The sequence below is a fragment of the Trachypithecus francoisi genome, unplaced genomic scaffold, assembly GCF_009764315.1.
Source record: "Trachypithecus francoisi isolate TF-2019V2 unplaced genomic scaffold, Tfra_2.0 Lachesis_group3, whole genome shotgun sequence".
NCBI lineage: Eukaryota > Metazoa > Chordata > Mammalia > Primates > Cercopithecidae > Trachypithecus > Trachypithecus francoisi.
In genome coordinates, this window is record NW_022681468.1 from 68129851 (window position 1) to 68151274 (window position 21424).

Here is a 21424-nt window from a genome sequence, read left to right on the forward strand (position 1 = left end):
TACTTCAGATTCTGTGCTGCCTTCTGCAATGATCTCTACACTCCTGCATTAGCCCACACTGGCTATGGCTGCTAGTGCTATAGTGCAGACACTCCCTTTTAAAGGAAGATTGGCAGGTATTGAAGGGTTATAAAGGACTATTAGCACCTAATTGGGGTTTTCTCACTAGTGCAGTGACTGAAGTAACAATTATGAAACACAGTTTTGGAGAGAAGTATTTTTGTTTTGGTTGGTCAGACTTTATTTATTTCTGTCTTTAAGAGCATATCCAGTTTGCAGCCCTGTAATGAGAGGTACTCAAAAGTATGCAATCTTTCTGCTTGTTTTATAAAATTAGTCAAGAGTCCTGAACTTTGGCTTCAATCTTGCTCTTCTGTGTCAATGGCCAAGTCATCTGATCTCTTTAGTTCACTTACCAACATTCATAACTGCCTACCTACCCATACATTAAAAAGATAGGTATCAATATTTTCTAAGTTATTTGAGCAAAATAAAAGTCACATTACATCTATATTATTAAAAAAAAAACAGCTGACTGGAATTAAAGTATTTAAGATAAATGTAGAAGTCATGTTGACTCTAGCTGCCAATGGGAGTAAAATGCAAATAAGCACCATCAACAAATAGCACTGAATTATCTACAGTCACATATCATTGTTCTGCCTCTTGTTCCTCTATTTAAATTTAACATGTTCTTATTTTTACAGTTTCTAATACATACAAACGCAATGACACAAAGAAATATCTGTGAAGCTATAAAGCATTTCAGTGCCTGGTGAGTGCCTCAGGGAGCTATGATTGGAAAGCTACCCAGATTGACACAGTAAAATGAGGGAACTAGAACCAGTCTAATTTGGTTATATCTTTTTGAAGATAAAACATAAAAGTTAGCCTCCTAAAAGTGTAATGGGCATCTTTCACTGAAATTAGATTCAGAAACTAGGAGAACTAAAGTGTAGTTGTTTATTATTATACAAACCATGACTTCACACCTACTATCAGCCAGATAGTATATTAGGTGTAGGAATAAAAAGTAAAATAAGAAAAAGCAACTGTCATGGTAATATTTGTGAAGGATGTGAGGTTAGGGTTAATGTTAATTTTTTACATATAATTGTTTACATATCCACTTGTTTTATCACTACTTCTTGAATGGTGGCCTTTTTCCTACGAATTGCCGTGTCTTCATTGTTGAAGATAAACTGACCATATATGTGTAGGATTCTTTTATCCTCCGGATCTATATGTACATTTACCTTTTCACCAATATCAATGTCTTGATATCTGTGACTTTACAGAATGTATCTTGAAATCAGCTATTCCTCCAACTGTGTCTTTTATAAAATTGCTTTGGCAATTCTAATCATTTGCATTTTTATATAAATTTTATAATTAGCTTGTCAATATCTACAGTAAACACACATGTAATTTGTATTAGGATAATATATAGCCTACAGATCAATTTGGAGAGAATTGATATCACAGCAACATTGAGTGTTCCCATTTATGAACACTGTGTAATTCTCCTTTTATATGGGTCTTCCATAATTGTTTTCAGCAATCTGTAGTTTTCAGAGTACAGTGTTAAATTCATCCTTAAATTTCTCATAATTTTGTATGCAACCTTTGAAATGTTACTAGAATAAGTTAATGCAGATCAATATGTAAAAATCAATTATATTTCCATATATTAGCAATGAACAATTAGAAAAGGAAATTTAAAAGTTCACTTTCTTTTAAAGAATCCACAGGAATCCTTAGGATGTGTACAACATATCATCTGCAAATAAAAGCAGCTTTATTTTTCCAACTTTTAATAATTACCGGTTCCTACAGAAAGTTGAAGTGGGAAGATCATCCTTGCTTTGTTCTTGATCTTACATAGAAATCATTGAGCCTTTGTCATTAAATATAATAGCTGTAAATTTTCTCCTAATGTTCTTTATCAGTCAGACTGAACAAATGAATGGGTTTTGAATTTCATCACATGCTTTTTCTGCATCCTCTGAAATGATTATTTTCTCTCCCTTATTCTGTTAACATGGTAAATTACATTGATTTTCAAATGTTAAACCAACCTTGCATTGCCACCTTTAGCATTGCAGTACCCTTTATATATGCTGTTGGATTTGGTTTGCTAGTTTTTGTAGAGGGTTTTTTTTGTTTTGAGCCTATCATCATGAAGGACTTTGGCCTCAGTTTTCATTTCTGGTAATGCCCTCATCTGGTTTTCATACTAATGTAAAATAGATGTTATTGACTGAGTTGAGAAGTGTTCCATCCTTATGTTCTGAAAATGTTTGTATTAAGACTGTTATTATGTCTTCCTTAGATGGCTGACAAAACTCACCATGAAGATACTTGGGCCTGAAGTTTCTCTGCAAAATGTTTTAAATTATGAATTCAATTCCTCCTCCTCTCCCTCCTCCTTCTTCTTCTCTCATTTTTTTCCTTTTTTTTTTTTTTATGAGACAGTCTCTCTGTCACCCAGGCTGCAGTGCAGTGGTGTAATCGTAACTCATTGCAGTCTCGACCTCTTGGGCTCAAGCAATCCTCCCATTTCAGCCTCCCCAGTAGCTGGAACTATAGGTACACACCACCATGCCTAGCTAATTTTTAAAATTTTTAGTAGAGATAGGGTCTCACTGTGTTTCCCAGACTGGTCTCAAACTCCTGGCCTAAAGCTCCTCCTGCTTTGGACTTCAATTTCTTTAATGAATATTGAACTGTTCAGAGTTTCTATTTCTTTTCATGTCCACTAAGGATTTATTTCTAGACTCCCAATTCTATTCAATTTCAAAATGTCTATTCTTATGCTAATACCACATTGTTTTGATTAGTGTAGCTTTGCAGTAAGTTGTGAAATCAAGAGGTGTGATTCTGCCTCCTTTGCTCTTTTTTTCAAGATCAATTTGGCTATTCCGGATTTCTTTCATTTCCATATGAACTTTAGAATTAGAATTCAATTTCTACAAAGAAGTTAGCTAGCATTCTAAGAAATTACATTGAATTTGTAGATTCTTATCATCTTAACAGAATAAAGTCTTCTGATCCATGAACACAGATGTTTTTCTACTTATTTAGATCTTCTTTAATTTCTTTAACAATGTATTTGTCATTTTTCAAAGCATAAGTTTTTGCGATTATTTTCTTACATTTATTCCAAAGTATTTTATTCTTTTTGATGCTATTGCAAAGGTTATTTTCTTCTTTTTTTATGGTACCTTCAGTAACAATTTTTTAAAATTTTTATTTATTTATTTTTATAATTTCAGCTTCTATTTTAGATTCAGGGGTACATGTGCAGGTTTAATGAGCTTTTGATAAAATTCAACATCCCTTCAGGATAAAAAACTTCAACAAACTAGGCATCAAAGGAACATAACTCAAGATAATAAGAACCATCTATGACAAACCCACAGCCAACATCATACTGAATGGGCAAAAATTGGAATCATTCCCCTTGAAAACTGGAACAAGACAAGAATGTCCACTCTAATCATTCTTATTCAACATCGTCCTGGAAGTCCTAGTCAGAGCAATCAGGCAAGAAAAAGAAATAAAAGACATTTTAATAGGAAAAGAAGAAGTCAAACCATCTCTCTTTGTTGACAATATGATTATATACCTAGAAAACCCTAAAGACTCTTTGAAAAGGCTCCCGGAAGTAATCAACAACTTCGTTAAAGTGTCAGGATACAAAAGCAATGTACAACAATCGGTAGCATTTCTGTACACCAATAACATCCAGCTGACAGCCAAATCCAGAATGCATTTCCATTTACAATAGCCACACATACACACACACACACACACACACACACACACCCCAAAGTAGAATTAGAAGGAAATTTTTTCAACCTATAAAAGGGCATCTGTGAAAAATCCACAGGGGTGGGGCATGGTGGCTTACACCTGCAATCCCAGCATATTAGGTGGCCAAGATCTCTACAAGGGGAACTACAAAACACGGAAGAAAGATATTGCAGCTGACACAAACAAATGGAAGAACATCCCATGCTCATTGATCAGAAGAATTAATATTAAAATGACCATGCTACCCAAAGAAATCTGCAGATTCAATGCAGGCCCTATCAAAATACCAACATCATTTTTCATAGAATTGGGAAAAACAATCCTAAAATTCTTATGAAACCAAAAGAGAGTCTGAATAACTAAAGTAATCCTAAGCAAAAAACCGAAAAAAAACCCAAAAAACAAAACAAAACTAGAGCCTTTTTACAGTACATTATGTTACTTCAAATTATACTACAAGGCTATATCAGAAATAGACACACAGATCAATGGAACAGAATAGAAAACTCAGAAATAAAGCCACATATTTACAGCCAACTGATCTTTGACAAAATTGACAATAATGTACACTGGAGAAGAGACGCCCTTTTTAATAAATGGTGCTGGGAAAACTGAATTGCCATATGCAGAAGAAACTGGACCCTTATCTCTCACCATATAGAAAACACAACTCAAGATGGATTAAATACTTAAATGTGAGGCCTAAAACTATAAAAATCCTGGAAGAAATCCTAGGGAAAACTCTTCTGTTCACTGGCCTAGGCAAATAATTCATGACTAAGATCTCAAAAGCACAAACAACAACAACAGCATAGACAAATGGGACTTGATTGAATTAAAAAGCTTCTGCACAACATAAGAAATAATCAACAAAGTGAACAGACAACCTGAAGAAAGGTAGAAAATATTTGAAAAATACGCATCTGGCAAGGGCAAGAAACTCACATAACAACAGCAACACTAAATAATCTCATTAAAAAGTGACAGTTCATAAGAATAGACATTTTTTTCAAAAGAAGACATACAAATAGACAATAGGTGTATGAATAAATGCTCAACATCACCACTCATCAGAGAAATGCAAATTAAAATCTCAATGAGACATTCTCATTGACACCACTCAGAATGGCCACTATTAGAAAGTCAGAAAATAACATGCTGGTGAGTTGGCAGACATAAGTGAACTCATACACTATTGGTGGGAATGTAAATTAGGACAATCTCTGTGGAAAACAGTATGGAGATTTCTCAAAGAACTTAAGACAGAACTACTATTTGATCAGCAATCCTTTTTTTTTTTTTTTTTTGAGGCGGAGTCTCGCTCTGTCGCCCAGGCTGGAGTGCAGTGGCCGGATCTCGGCCCACTGTAAACTCTGCCTCCCAGGTTCACGCCATTCTCCTGCTTCATCCTCCCGAGTAGCTGGGACTACAGGCGCCCACCACCTCGTCCGGCTAGTTTTTTGTATTTTTTAGTAGAGACGGGGTTTCACTGTGTTAGCCAGGATGGTTTCGATCTCCTGACCTCGTGATCCGCCCGTCTCAGCCTCCCAAAGTGCTGGGATTACAGGCTTGAGCCACCGCGCCCGGCCGTGATCCAGCAATCCTACTACTTGGTACCTACCCAAAGGAAAAGAAATCATTACATTGCACTCGTATGTTTATCATAGCACAATCCACAATGGTAAAGACGTGGAATCAACCTATGTGTCCATCACAGATAACTGGGTAAAGAAAATATGGTGAATATATACACAATACAATACTACACAGCTATTAAAAAGAATGAAATCATGTTTTTTGGGGGCAAAATGAATGGAATTGGAGGTCATTATCTTCAGTGAAAGAAGTCAGACACAGAAAGACAAATATTGCATGTTCTCATTCATAACTGGGTGCTAAAAAATGTATACCAATGGACATAGAGAGTGGAATGATAGACAACAGAGACTCAGAAAGGTGAGGGGGTGCAAAGGGGGTAGATAATGATAAATTACTTAATGGCTACAATGTACATTATTCAGGTGATGGATACCCTAAAAGCCCTGATCTGACCCTCACTTAATTTGTGCATGTAATGAAACTGTACTTGTGCCACATAAATTTATATAATAAAAATGTATATATGTCAATTGCAATGTGGATTTTATTTAAATCTTGATTAACACAAATTAGTAAGACATTATGACATGAAACAATTGGAAGTTTTAGCACTGAGTGGGTATTTGATGATATTAAGAAATTATTGTTAGGCCAGGTGTAATGGCTCATGTCTGTAATCCTAGCACTTTGGGAGGCTGAGCTGGAAGAAGCACTTGAGCCCAGGAGTTCAAGACCAGCCAGGATAACATAGTGAGACCTTGTCTTCACACACAAAAAACCCCAACAAATTAGCCAGGCATGGTGGCGTGAGCTTGTAGTCCTAGCTATTCAGGAGACTGAGCCTTGGAGGAGGAGGCTACAGTGAGCTGTGACTGCACCATAGAACTCCAGCCTGAGCAACACAGCAAGACCCTGTCTCAAAAAAATAAATTTATTAAATAAAATATATTATTGTTAAATTGTTTTTAAGTATGTTAATGGTATTGTGATTATGCTAAATTAAGAGTCCTTATCTTTTAGATGATACATACTGAAATATTTGTAAGTAAAGTAACATCGTATATGCGATTTACCTTAAAATAATACCAGAGAGTGGGGGTATGTGCATGAGAGTGTGGATGAAATCTGATTGACTAGGGGTTGATGTTTTCAGGGGCAAGTGATGCGTACATGCAGAGTTCATTCTGTAGGCTTTTGTATATGTCCCAAATTCTCCATAATAAGCTTTTCAAAAATGTATTTAGGCTCTTAAGATGCTTTAAATTTTATATAAAGTATTGAAGCATTTCTTTTGAGTATAAGTTTAATTTTTAATGCTTCAAAGAAGAAGCTCTATATTCCCAAGGCTCTCCAGGAAACACAGAATAAAAACTAAATGCATGTTAACAATAAAATTCCTGCAATTTTCTCTTAATTCCATAATATAACACAGTATGTTCATTAAACCTCTACTTTTCCTTATTCTCTTCTTCCAGGCTAGAATGCCCTCTTCCTCCTCCTCTCTATCAGAGCCTTATTGGTTCATATACTTCAATTCTCAAGTATTCCATAAAATCTTGTGAAATTTATTCAAGTCTAGAAGAATCTCTCCCTTCTGTGACTTGCTATGGAAGTGTCCAAGTATTTCATTTAACAGCACATAGTAATGTATGTTCATTTTTAGTATATATTTTTTTCTCCAGTTAATTATAATCTATTTTAAGGTAGCAATTGCATCTTATCCTCTGTTAACTCTATGTTTCACAAAAGTCTGCACAGTCTTTAGTACACAGCAGGCTCTTAACAAATTCATATACAACTGAAAATAGCTATTTGGTTAATGGTTACTACTAATTATGATTGTTGTTAGGTTAGTGATTATGCTACAGCACAGATAAAACAATAATATTAACACTACAACATACTAATAAACATAAACTATTATGATTATATGGATAAAATTGCTGTTAGGCACAGTATTTAGTTTTTGTACTTTAACATATGATATAATGGTAGAGCTTAAAGGTTCAAAAAAAATCAGAGGTAGTCTATAAATCCAGACATCAACTGTGGTTGTAATTTGTACAGTTTGGTTGAACATAGACAAAGACTGTTAAACTCCAAAGCAGGTCAGATTCTTTTACCGTGTTAACCGGCCTTTAACGTGGTCTCAGTGATGTGTTTTGTGCAATAAACATGTCAGGTATATCCAAATCAGGGAAATAATGCTGAAGTACCAGTTTTGCTTCAGCAGTATTTCTGAGGGAGGCAAGGGTAGAGGAAGGGGTCCAGTAGTAAAGTAAAAGGCCCAGCTATCAGGAGGATTAGGTAATATTTATGCCTCTGTCAATGGCCTTAATGTAACCTAGGGGATGTTAGTTTTCTCTCTGCTTCAGTTTTCTTCTCTCCAAAAAGGGATGATGCCTTACAAGGATGTTGAAATGATTAAATAACATATGTATTAAACTCCAAGATACAAGATAGAAAGAATTACAAACATAGCTTTAAAAATTATATCTGTATTTTCTGGGGTAAAAATTTTAACACAAAACATTGAAGAAAATGTTACTATTTTGAATTTGTACTCTTTGGAAAACATGTTTTTCATAGGTTAGGGGAAAAGTGATGAAATTATTAGATTTCTATTTCTCAATATATTTTGAACATTAAAATGTTGCTGTGTGAATAAACAACTCCTGAAAACAAACTGTTAATCAAAAAGGGCCAAATTAAAGTTCAAGCATACCATTTTAACAACATATTTTTTATTTTTTTATTTTTTATTTTTATTTTTATTTTTATTTTTTTGAGACGGAGTCTCGCTCTGTCGCCCAGGCTGGAGTGCAGTGGCACGATCTCGGCTCACTGCAAGCTCCGCCTCCCGGGTTCACGCCATTCTCCTGCCTCAGCCTCCTGAGTAGCTGGGACTACAGGCGCCCGCCACCGCGCCCGGCTAATTTTTTGTATTTTTAGTAGAGACGGGGTTTCACCATGGTCTCAATCTCCTGACCTTGTGATCCGCCCGTCTCAGCCTCCCAAAGTGCTAGGATTACAGGCGTGAGCCACCGCGCCCGGCTAACAACATATTTTTTAAATGCCTCACAAAAAAAAAAATCAACCGTCTTAACTACAGTAAAAACTTGTTCATAAAGAAAAATCAAATGATTGCATATTGTGTTCACAAAATATAAAGTCTAAAATGCTGAAAAAAGTTATACATGTATTAACAGATTCTCAAAAAAGAGCTAATGATAACAATAAAAACTCAACATAGGGATTATAATAATAATGGGTTACCTTTATTAAATACCTAAGTGTACCTAAGTACTGTATAAAGCATTGTACATGCATTATTTGATTTGGTTATTCTAAAACAATGATATGAGGCAGGTATAATTACAATTCTTATTTTGCAGGTCAGGAAATTGAGGCTTTGAGAGGTTAATTACCTGTAGATGGTAACTCAGCTAGAAAGTCAGAACCTGCACCATCTGTCTTACTGTAGTGTTAGCTCTCAATTAAAACACTGTATCATACATAAGAATGAATGGAAAACAAAAGTTTTACAAGTGAAAAGGTGAACGAAGACCTAATGAAAGTGGATTTAGAAATATATTATGTTTTCTTCATTATTAATTATAATTTAAGTCAACAGTGTGCCCAACTTTCTAGGACAAAATCTCAATTCTCACCTTTTTTCATACAATTTTTTCAAAAATTTTTATTTTTTATAGTTTAGAACAGCTAACCAAGCTTGACAGGACAACTAAACTTTCCATGGGTTAAAATAAATGAAAATCTTGATCAGATTAACATTGAATAAAACTAAACTAAAAAACCAGTCCCTATCTCTAGGCTTTTGAACTTCCTGATTGCTTTACATAGTAACTGAATATTGTTTAGTTGTGATTCAATCAGAACCAGGAAGTTTTAGAAGATATTTGGGGAATAACTGGAACTACATTAATAGAATACTGATTGTCATAAAACCCTTTTAAGCCTGAAGAGAACAAGACATACTATACAACAACATTTAAAGCTTAACAGCTAAACAGAATAGTAAATTAAACCTTAATCAATTCATAAGTTTCACAAATATTTTAGGTTTGGAATAGTCAGTGGGGCACAATATTTTTATACCGAACTGAGCTTATAAAATAATATTTTTGGAATTATGGGGAAAACATTCAGTCAAGTCTATTTTGACCCTTGCAAACTTGTAAATCATTTAAACTTTAGAGAACTAGTTCATGATTTAAAGAATGAAAACTCTAGCTACCTCACATATAATTGAATCTGGAATATTTACACATTTAAATGCCTAACTATAGGTAAACATTTATCCTTTTGGGAGAGGGCCAGGTGGAAGGGCCTCATGGCAAAATAACAACGTTAAGTCCCGGATATCTGACTGTACTGCCAGTGCCACCCAGTCTTAAAAATACTGCTGGATCGTCATCATCATCCTTAGTCAATATTTACTAAGCTTTTTATGACAGCAGTGGCATTAGAAAGTTTATAGAAATCAAAACTAGCTTAAAGATCTCAGTTTATTAGATCTTGTACTGTATGTTTAATATTTATTGTTTTTGCAATTAATGAATCAGAATGTTCCTGAACAAAGGTCTTCAATTATTAGCTATTATTTTCATTTGCCAAAATTTTTAACTAGTTTAGATTCAATAAAAAACTTTAATTCATTTATTAATGCGTATGTGTCATGTAAAGAAAAAGAAAACATCTATAATTAAAATATACTAAATAAACCTAATTAAACTGAGTGAAATTTATTGAAATATGAAGGAATTCTCTCCTCTCATTATCATTTCTGACTATAGCTAATGTTCACAGGATTGAATTATTTTAAAAAGGCACCCTCTTCATCTCTAACCAGTCACAGAACCCTGTTTCTATATCAAGTTGAAGAAGAATGTTAGGTTAATAGTTCTTTTAAAGTTGGTAGTATTTTTTTAACACCTTATTTTACTTTTAAAAAGTGCTTGAAATACTGCCATGTAAAATACCTTCAAAAACAGTTTAAAATATTTGGCAAACATAAAATGTAAGTGAAGTTATCATTTATATGTATATTTTACATAACACAGGTGAATAAAGCCTATTCTGGAATTTAATTCCCTTATAAATCCTGCCTTTTGTATAGCACAACACTAATAAAATCTATTTAAAAAATTAATCACATTGTCATAAATAGATATACCAAAACATGGATCAGTTTTTCATTATCAATTTTAAGCACTAAGCTTAATTTGTGCAGGTTACCATGCATGAGTCTCTTCAAAACTTACAAACTCATTGATATAATATACAAAAGTAATGCATGTACATAAAAAATTTTAAAATTCAAACACTTTATTAGGGTATGAAAGGAAAGTTAAAGTCTTCTCTCACTTACCATGGATGTAAGAAATCTGACTGTTAGACTCAGTCTGACTTCCCAGGCAACCTGCTGTTAAGTTTCTAATCTATCACAATGGTTAAGCACATACATATATTAAGACATACTCATTTATTCAAAACACTTATTGAGCATCAAAGATGTGTGAAGCAGTGATTCAGGTATAAGATTCAGTGGGAAGAAAAAAACAAAATCCTAAAGGACAATCCATAAACACAGTACAGTGTCATGTAAGCACGTCTATTATGAAAAAAATAATAATAAAGGAGGGTAACAAATAGAGTGATGTAACAGGGTACACTATTTTAGATAGTGTGATCTTGTGATATTGAAGCAGAAAGCTGAACAAAGTAAAGGAACAGACACATGTGACATTCTGGGTGCAGAACACTCCAGGCAGAGAAAACACACGGCAGGGCGCTGGGATGGGAGCACACCTAGAATATTTGAGTTATTAAGGGACCTCGTGTGGCTGGAGTCAACCAAGAGTAGAAACATGTTAAGAAATAAGGTTAGAGAGGTAGCCAGGAGCTAGAGTATATGTATATGTGTACAAACATCCATTTTATAAGTAATATCACAACACACATCTGGGGTCATAAAATCAAATACCTACAGGGTCGAGGAAGATGACTTTAAATTCACAAAGTAGGTGGAATAGAAAGTGGTGAAATGGCAAGTGCATGCCCCTTTTAGAGAGAGTAATTTTTACTTAGCCCTAGTAAACTGTTGAAATGCATGAGTGATCGTTAATTTTATGTGTCAACTTGGCTAGGCTATGGTAATGAGATATTTGGTGAAACAGCAATCTAGATGCTGCTGTGAAGGTATTTTGTGTTTGCTTGTTTGTTTGTTTTGCTGTGATTAACATGTTCAATTAGTAGACTTTGAGTACAATAGACTGCCTCTATAATTATGAGTAGACCTTATCCTATCAGTGGAAGACTGAGGTCCCCTAAGGAGGAAGAAATTCTGCATCTTGAGACTCAAGGCCACAACATCTGCTAAGTGCGGTGACTCACACCTGTAATCCCAACACTGGGAAGCCGAGGTGAGAGGACTGCTTGAGCTCAGGAGTTCAAGACCAGCCTGGGCAACATAGTGAGACCTTGTCTCTATTTTTTTTTTTTTAAATTAGTGCTCACCTCTGGCACATATACTAAAATTAGAACCATACAGAGAAGACTAGCATGGCTCCTGTGTAAGGATGACAGGCAAGTTTGTGAAGCATTCCATATTTTGGGGAGAAAACTTTTGCAATCTATCCATCTAACAAAGGGCTAATATCTAGAACCGACAAGGAAGTTAAACAAATTTACAAGAAAAAAAAACCTCATCAAAAAATGGGCAAAGGATATGAACAGACACTTCTCAAAAGAAGACACTTATGTGGCCAACAAATATATGAAAAGAAGCTCATCATCACTGGTCATTAGAGAAATGCAAATCCCACAGTCAGATACCATCTCACACCAGTTAGAATGGCGATCATTAAAAAGACAGGAAACAACAGATGCTGGAGAGGATGTGGAGAAATAGGAACGCTTTTACACTGTTGGTGGGAGTGTAAATTAGTTCAACCATTTTGAAAAACAGTGTGGTGATTCCTCTAGGATCTAGAACCAGAAATACCATTTGGCCCAGTGATCCCATTACTGGGTATGTACCCAAAGGATTATAAATGATGCTACTATAAAGACATATGCACACGTATGTTTATTGTGGCACTAGTCACAATAGCAAAGACTTGGAACCAACCCAAATGCCCATCAATAATAGACTGGATAAAGAAAATGTAGCACATATACACCATGGAATACAATGCAACCATAAAGAAGACTGAGTTTAGGGTCGGGTGCGGTGGCTCATGCCTATAATCCCAGCACTTTGGGAGGCCGAGGCGGGTGGATTACCTGAGATAAGGAGTTTGACACCAGCCTGGGCCAACATGGTGAAACCCTGTTTCTACTAAAAATACAAAAATTAGCCAGGTATGGTAGCGGGCACCTGTAATCTCAGCTACTCAGTAGGCTGAGGCAGGAGAATCACTTGAACCTGCACTCCAGCCTGGACAACAGATCGAGACTTGATCTCAAAAAAACAAACAAAAAAGAATGAGTTCATGTCCTTTGCAGGGACATGGATGAAGCTAGAAACCATCATTCTCAGCAAACTAACACAGGAATAGAAAACCAAACACCACATGTTCTCACTCATAAGTGGGAGTTGAACAGTGAGAACACATGGACACAGGGAGGGGACCATCACACACCGGGGCCTGTTGGAGGCTGGGGGGCAAGGGGAGGGATAGCATTAGGAGAAATACCTAATGTAGATGATGGGTTGATGGGTGCAGCAAACCACCATGGCATATGTACACCTGTGTAACAAATCTGCATGTTCTGCACATGTATCCCAGAACTTAAAGTATAATTAAAAAAAAAAAATTAGGCATGGTGGCATGTGCCTGTAGTCCTAGCTACTCGGGAGGCTGAGGCAGGAGGATCACTTGAGCATGGGAGTTTGAGGCTGCAGTGAGCTACAATTGTGCCACTGCACTCCAGCCTAGGAAACAGAGCGAGACCCTGACTCAAAAATAACAAATTTTAAAAAGTACAACATCAACCCTTCACTAGTTTTCCAGCCTGATGGCTTGCCCTGAGATTTTTCAGACTTGCCAGGCCCCACAATTGTTTGAGCCAACTTCTTAAAACGAATCTCTTGCCCAATTTATATACAGTCTATTAATTCTCTTTCTCTGAAGACCCTGAATAATAAACATGTCATACTATAATCCTAAGGGTCCCACATTGCCAGATCTCCTAGATCTCATCTTGGCAATGAATTTAATATATTTTTTCCAATGATATGCAGACCAAACAAAGCATCCACGGAAAATATTTTAATTTATTTTTTCATTCTAAGAATAATGCTGCAATGAACACTGGATAATGATGCTATTTCCTAAGTTTTTTTTAATTCTAAATTTTAAGAAAGGTAAAATCCAAACAAATGTTTCCAATGATAGTTTTCAAATATGAGCACTGTAGGTCTAAAAAAAAAGAATTTTTTTTTGGTAGGTGATATATTTGCTTTATTATATGGAGACCCCATTTTGACCCGCATCCCTGTAAATAATCTACATGCTGGACCAGGTTCATGTCATCTCAAATCATTCATTCATTCACACATTTATCAATGACTTCCTATTATATGCATTGCACATACACAAAAAAAACTGTGCAGGAGACACTTTACATCTGAAGAAACTTTCAATCTCATGTTAAATTTGATTGTTTATTCATTTGTTGACATATATTTACTGAACTCTTGCTATACATAAAGAACAGAAGCACTAGTAGGGGAATTAAGACACACATTCATAGAACTATTGGACAAGAAAGCATGAGGTATGTATTGCTAGAGAGCCACTGTGAATAACTATGGTAGGAATTTTACATAGTGAGATCACTTCTAATGGACAAGATTAGAAAAAGATTAATAGAATAGCTGTTATTTAAATTATGATGTGAAGCCTCAATAAAAATGGGATAGGCAGAGATGGAGTAGTCCAGGAGGAAAAGATGACAAATGAGAAAGCACTGAAGTGGGAAATTGTTGGATGTGTCCATGAAATATTGAACAATCTATTTTGGATGTGCACATAATAGTCAATTCAGTGTAACAAATATTTGTTGAGCACTTACTATGTGTGAAGCAATATACCAGTGACACAAATATGAATGAAACTGGGAAGCAAAAAGATGATTGGTGAAATATTAAATTAGAAACAGGGCCAGGTGCGGTGGCTCACGCCTGTAATGCCAGCACTTTGGGAGGCCAAGGCGGGTAGACCACGAGGTCAGGAGATCGAGACCATCCTGGCTAACATGGTGAAACCCCGTTTCTACTAAAAATACAAAAAAAAAAAAAAAATTAGCCAGGCATGGTGGCGGGTGCCTGTAGTTCCAGCTACTTGGGAGGCTGAGGCAGGAGAATGGCGTGAACCTGGAAGGCAGAGGTTGCAGTGAGCTGAGATCATGCCACTGCACTCCAGCCTGGGCAACAGAGCAAGACTGTCTCAAAAAAAAAAAAAAAAAAAAAAAACAGAGATGGCAGCAATATCGAGGAAGTTCATGAATGTTACATTAAAGAGTTTGGATTTTATTATATATGTAATGTGGTATTGTTAAATACTATTGATGACTGAATGAGAGGGTGAAAATAAAGTTTCAGGAATCTTAAGAGAAGTAAGGATGGAGAAGACAAGTAAACAAAGTAGCAAAAAAAGCTTGGTCATGAAATTATTCAGGTGTAGTCTAAGTAGGAAAAGGCAAAAGTGACAATGATTGCAAGGAAAAATCTAGCAAAAGTTGGTTAGAAATTAAATTTAAGAAAGCGATGAATCAAAGATTACCTATGTAGGAGGCAACTGCCACCTGTGGACCTATAATAATAGTGATTCTGAGTGCCAAGACCAAGGGAAACACTGCACTTTTAAAATCTAACAAAATATAAAATTATATTTTTCTCAAGCTAATAGAAATAATGTTTAGAAACATCAAATTCCAGGACTTATAATTAGCAAGCCCATTCTAATACAAACCCTGGGTCCTTTGCTAGGCACAACCATTGAGTGACAAAATATTTTGTTAAATGCTCTTAAAAGGAGGTTGAGTCACTTTGTAGAATAACAACTAGCAGTTGAGAGCTATACCTGTTGAAATTTAGTTTTATTCTTATAACTTGCTGTGTTGAATAAGGCGCAGAAAATCATGAAAACTGATAATGCCAAAAAACGTCCTTCTGGATAGAAAGTTATAGAAGATTTAAATTTACTTCAGTAGCAATAACCTCCTTTACTAATTTAATTGTCTTATGTCTCAAGACAGCAAAAATTTGTAAGTGATTTTATAAATTACACTTAGTAATATATTTCCTTGGCACAGTGCTCTATAGTTTTCAAAAACATTCAGATATATCATCTCACTGGTTTTCGTATTAAGCAGGTCAGATATTACTGATGGTTACAGGTGAGGCAACCGACATTCAGAAGTTAAGTACTTAGTAAATGCCATATTCTGTAAGTTGAGAGGAAGAAGAGACGAATGCTTAATAAATATAGTCCAAATCACTGGACATGTAGAAAATGTATACTTTAAATTTTTTTTTTAAACTGTTTTAATTTTATTTTTGTTTTACATTCCAGAGTCACCAATAAATATATACATAGTGACTTGAATAGTGAAGCCAGTTATACATTTTTAAATTTAAAGGCCCTGAAAATAGATATAATTTAATGGCATAAAAAGACTGTTTGACTCTAAATGTTACTAAATAAAAATTTAATCTACTTCATATAAAGGGGTAACAAATTTCATAAAATGTGAGAAATAGAAAAAGCTTCTCACATCAAAATTAAAGAAACTGAAATCTAGCAAAGTTGAAACTTGTCTACAGTAATCAAAAAAAAAAAAATCTGATTAATGCCAAAGATGGAAGTGTAATTCAAGTCTTCTTGTGTTCTTTTTAATCATAGCTGTTGCAGTATGGTACCATAATGTAGCTCCATAGATAGTTAATTATTAGAGAAAACAGAGGTGTGACAAAAATTTATGTCACTGGGTAGGCCAATTGACAACACTGATTAGAATAAACAACTAATGAGGTCAGGATCAAGTGTTCAACCCCGCTCTTGATGAGGGATTTGCATTGAGAAAAATAGTTCATGTATTTTTAGCTTCATGGCTATAGTTTACATGCTATAATCACCAGTGACTTTTCTAACCAACTTGTAGTTCCGACCAAGAAAGCATATGGTTCAGTAAAAAACTATCACTACCATTAAAAAAAAAAAAAACCTCACTGATTCTAGTGACAATCAGCAGTATTTCTGATTGTTAAGGATAGTATACACACAGACCAAAAAAAGTATATAAAGAGAACAGGACCCATACTGAATAAAATTTAAAGTAGTACAGAAAAAAATAAAGAATTTTACTTTCTTTTTGAGTATATTTCATCTGGCCTCTATCTTTATGGTTTCTATGACTTTTAAATGTATACTACAAACCCAGTAAGTAGGGTTAATGTTTATCCCACTTTTCACTATGTTAAACACATAAGTATTTCATATAATTATTGTCAAAAAATACTAGTTCAATCATAGGAAACAAACTACCTTAAAAAGTGAAGCATTCTCTTTAACATTTTTGTTCTAAAATGTCAAATTTACCATATTCTGAATGGCATTACAAATTCACACATGGAATCACACAAAATATAACAAAAATTTAAAACACACTGACTGTTGTTAATTATAATATGTATAATAAATCCTATACTACTGCCACCAAAAAACAAGGTCTAATTCTTGTCTAAACACTTTAATTTACACTTTCTTTAAGTGAAAGGAAATGTAAGGAAGCACTATAAAATCAGCAAACATTGAAACAGGTATTCCCTCAATTAGAAAAGAATTTGTTATTATTATGTCTCCTGAACGTAGGAATGCAGCACTACAGGTTTATAACAACAGGAAAAAATCATTACTAAGTACAAATCTAATCCCTAAAAGTTTAAGATTCTTTCCTGATGAAACTGTCTAGATTTGATTAACAAAGGTGTTGCAAATGAATTTAGCATTTGCTATAGCAATCAGGAGGTACTAATATTTAATAATAGCACTTTTATAATACATGGAATTTATTTTAAATCTTGATACTGTTATTCCTCTCCTGCTATCTTTTCTGTTTTAGTGCAAAAGAGCTATCAGCTACAGTGGTAAGTTTATTATCTCTACCCTCCCATCTCACTGGCCACTCCTCCTAACTGCCGAAAGAAACAAAAGGCCAAGGCTTCATTTTCTTAGCACTCAAAATATTCTAAAACTCAAAGGAAACAAACAGAATAAAGAAATTCATAAACCTGTATTTCCATATTTCCATTTTCCTTATTTCCATACAAGAGAATGGAATGTTTTTACCAGCAGTAGCTCTTACACTAAACTCAGAGAAAAAAAAAAAAAAAATGCCAGTATCACTAATTAGTAAAGAAGAAAAAAACTGGGGACACAGAGTCTCATTCTGTTTCCCAGACTGGAGTACACTGGTGTGATCTCCACCCACGGCAACCTCTGCCTCTTGGGATCAAGTGATCCTCCCACCTCAGCTTCCCGAGTAGCTGGGATTACAGGCACATGCCATGCCTTGCTAATTTTTGTAATTTTTATAGAGACGGGGTTTGGTCATGTTGCCCAGGCTGGTCTTGAACTCCTGGACTCAAGCGATCCGCCATCCTCCCAAAGTGCTGGGATTACAGGCGTGAGCCACCATGTCCAGCCACTAATTAGTAAAATCAAAGGAAAGGTAGAATGAAAGCCATCATCATATTTCAATCTGCCCCTAAAACGAAGAGCTGATCATACATCCTCCATTGTTTTGGCTGTTGGAGAGTTGAGAGTCAGAGTTGAAGCTTTCTCTTTTGCTGCTTCACAGTATACATGCCGGCTGTATTCTGACTCACTCCTGGCTCTAGCTACCTGTTCTAATCCTGTATTTTCCTACCCTTATTTTTTCTTAAATATTGGTAAATAACTTTCTCTGACAGTATACGTGTATAAATGTATATGTAAATGTAAACTGATTTGAATAGTTGAAAGTATTGCTTGCCAAACATAATCCGTTATCTATGAGTTCTATCTATCTATTTAATCTATCTGAAAATTATGGAGTTAGTTTTAGGTTCCTTCACATAAAATGGAACCTTTTCATTTCTTCTATAACATAGGAAAATTAGTAGAGAAACCTAATATCTCTATGAATTAGTTGTGTTTGACATACAGATAAGTAAGCATCATTTACTAGGTGTGGAAGAAATACTGTTTACTTTAATTTAAATCAAATTAAAATAGACTTTCAGCTCGCAGGAAACTTAAGCTTAGTTTTTTGGTAATTTCCTCCCCCTTCCTAGAGTTGTACATCACAGGAATCTTTTACTGATCCCATTTAAAATAAATTTCTGTATATCCTCACACAGTGTGCTCTGTACCTTTAAAAAATGTGTAGTAAAATGACAACATAAAATTTACTATTTTAACCATTTTATCTGTACAACTTACTGGCAGTAAGTACACTGACAATATTGTACAATTATCACCATTATTCATTTCCACAACTTTTCATCATCCCACTCTGTGTATATCATATAATTCCCCACTCTTATAACTCCCTACTCCCTTTCTTCAACTCCGGGTAACCTCTATTTTATTTTCTGTCTCTGTGAATTTGTCTATTTTTAAGTACCTCATATAAGAGGAATCATACAATCTTTGTCCTTCTTATCTGATTTATTTCACTTAGCATAATGTCTTTAGGTTTGTCCATGTTGCAGCATGTATCAGAATTTCATTTGTTTTTGAATAATGAATAATTGGATAATATTCCATTCTCTGTATATACCACATTTTGTTTATTCATCTGCTGAGGGACACTTGGGTGGTTTCCACCTTTTGGTTAATATGAACAATGCTTTCATAAACACTGGTGTACAGTAACTGCTTGTCCTTACTTTCAGTTCTTTTGGGTATATACCTAGGAGTGGGTTTGCTAGATCATATGGTAATTCTATGTTTGACCTTTGAGGAACCACCAAATTGTCTGCTGCAGTGACTGCATCAATTTACATTCCCATCAGCGAAGCAGGAAAGTTCTCTGTATCTTTTTGTTTTAGGGGAAACATGGAATCTCCCTGGAAGATGCAACTTCCCTTAAATTTTTGAGTGGATACCAAACATTCTTCCATGCATCACACATTGTACAGGTCTCTTCTTATGATATATCTAGTGATATGCCACTCTTCATTCAATATGTAGGATTTATCTGTTTTTGCGTCATGCTCAGAACTGAGTGCTTCACTTCATTTAAGCATTTCACTTAAATAGTAACATTCCGCTTTCTGATTTCAATCTCCTGTCTCTTCAGCTCTTGAATTATATATATATTTGTGCATGTGTGTGTGTGTGTGTGTGTATATATATATATATATTTTTTTTTTTTGAGACAGAGCTTCACTCTTGTTGCCCAGGCTGGAGTGCAATGGTGCAATCTTGACTCACTGCAACCTCCACCTCCCAGGTTCAAGCGATTCTCCTACCTCAGCCTCCTGAGTAGCTGGGATTACAGGCATCCGCCCCTACGTCTGGATAATTTTTTGTAGAGACAGGGTTTCGCCATGTTGGCCAGGGTGGTCTCAAATTCCTGACCTCAGGTGATCTGCCCAACCTCTCATGTTCAGAAGCCAACACTGACCCCTACTTTATGCAGGGGGTGGGGGGCATGGCTAATACTAATTGTGGCCTCAAATTTACTAATACAGCTATTCTTAACTCCTTTACTCCTGTCTCTGATCACAATTTGGCCAGCTTCTTTTTCAAGGTGAACTTTTCTGCAGATACTCTAAATTCCATCTCTTCCTACCTCCTCTGGAATCCTGCTCTATAAGAATTCTTTCTTTTGGCTTCTTCAAATTAGCCATAAATATACTCAAGTATTTGCTATTTTTCAAAAACAAAAATCCTTAACCTATGTTTCCTCTCTTCTCAATTATCACAACCACCTTTCTTACTCAAGTTTCTTCAAGGACTGCTCTAGTGTCCAAATTGCTATGCTTCTTTACCTCCTAATTACTCTTCAATTCACAGAAAACTGATGTCTATATCTAATACTCTATTGACTAAACTACTCTGTGGAAGTCACTAATGGCCACTGAATTTCCAATGTAAAGGATACCTTTGGTCCTTATCAGAGTTAACCACTTAGTAACATTTGACTCTTTTTTCCTTCGGGAAATCTTCTTTGGTTTCAGTGATATATTTTTTGGTTCTACTCCCACCTCACTGATCTTTTGTTTTAAAAAGAAATATATCTTAACACTGGTTGATCAATAACAATAAACCAAACACTGTGCTAAGAGCTGAACATACTTAAAACAACCCTATAAGTAGGTACTATTACTCTCATTTTAAAGAAAGGAAAGGAGTTTGGTGAGGTTCATTTATACATGACCATACATGGCATGGCTGTCTAATTGCAAATCCCAGTGGCTTTATTACATCACCAGAAATATTTTTTAAGTAGCAGTGAGAAAAGTAGTTGTGAAGCATATCTTTGAACCAATAATTACCAACCTCTATTTAGAAGAGATCATATAATCCTACTAGACTCATGTAGATTTTTTTTTTTTTTTTTTTTTTTTTTTGTTGAGACGGAGTCTCGCTCTGTCGCCAGGCTGGAGTGCAGTGGCCGGATCTCAGCTCACTGCAAGCTCCGCCTCCGGGTTTACGCCATTCTCTCGCCTCAGCCTCCGAGTAGCGGGACTCAGGCGCCCGCCATCTCGCCCGGCTAATTTTTTGTATTTTTTTTTTTAGTAGAGACGGGGTTTCACCGTGTTAGCCAGGATGGTCTCGATCTCCTGACCTCGTGATCCGCCGTCTCGGCCTCCCAAAGTGCTGGGATTACAGGCTTGAGCCACCGCGCCCGGCCGACTCATGTAGATTTTAAAGAGTATTTGAAAAACAAGAATTTTAGCCTTATGATTTTCAAAAATGATTCAATC

At 35.4% G+C, this 21424-nt stretch overlaps 1 protein-coding gene and 1 non-coding gene across 4 annotated transcripts in view; one reads left to right on the forward strand and one right to left on the reverse strand.

Moving 5' to 3' along the window:
* Positions 1–21424, reverse strand: part of MIPOL1 (mirror-image polydactyly 1) — a 373501-nt gene that overhangs the window by 112785 nt on the left and 239292 nt on the right. The gene's annotated exons all lie outside the window — the stretch shown is intronic.
* Positions 11948–12052, forward strand: LOC117071647. Its single transcript, XR_004432414.1, has one exon. It is a non-coding gene; the product is annotated as a U6 spliceosomal RNA (small nuclear RNA).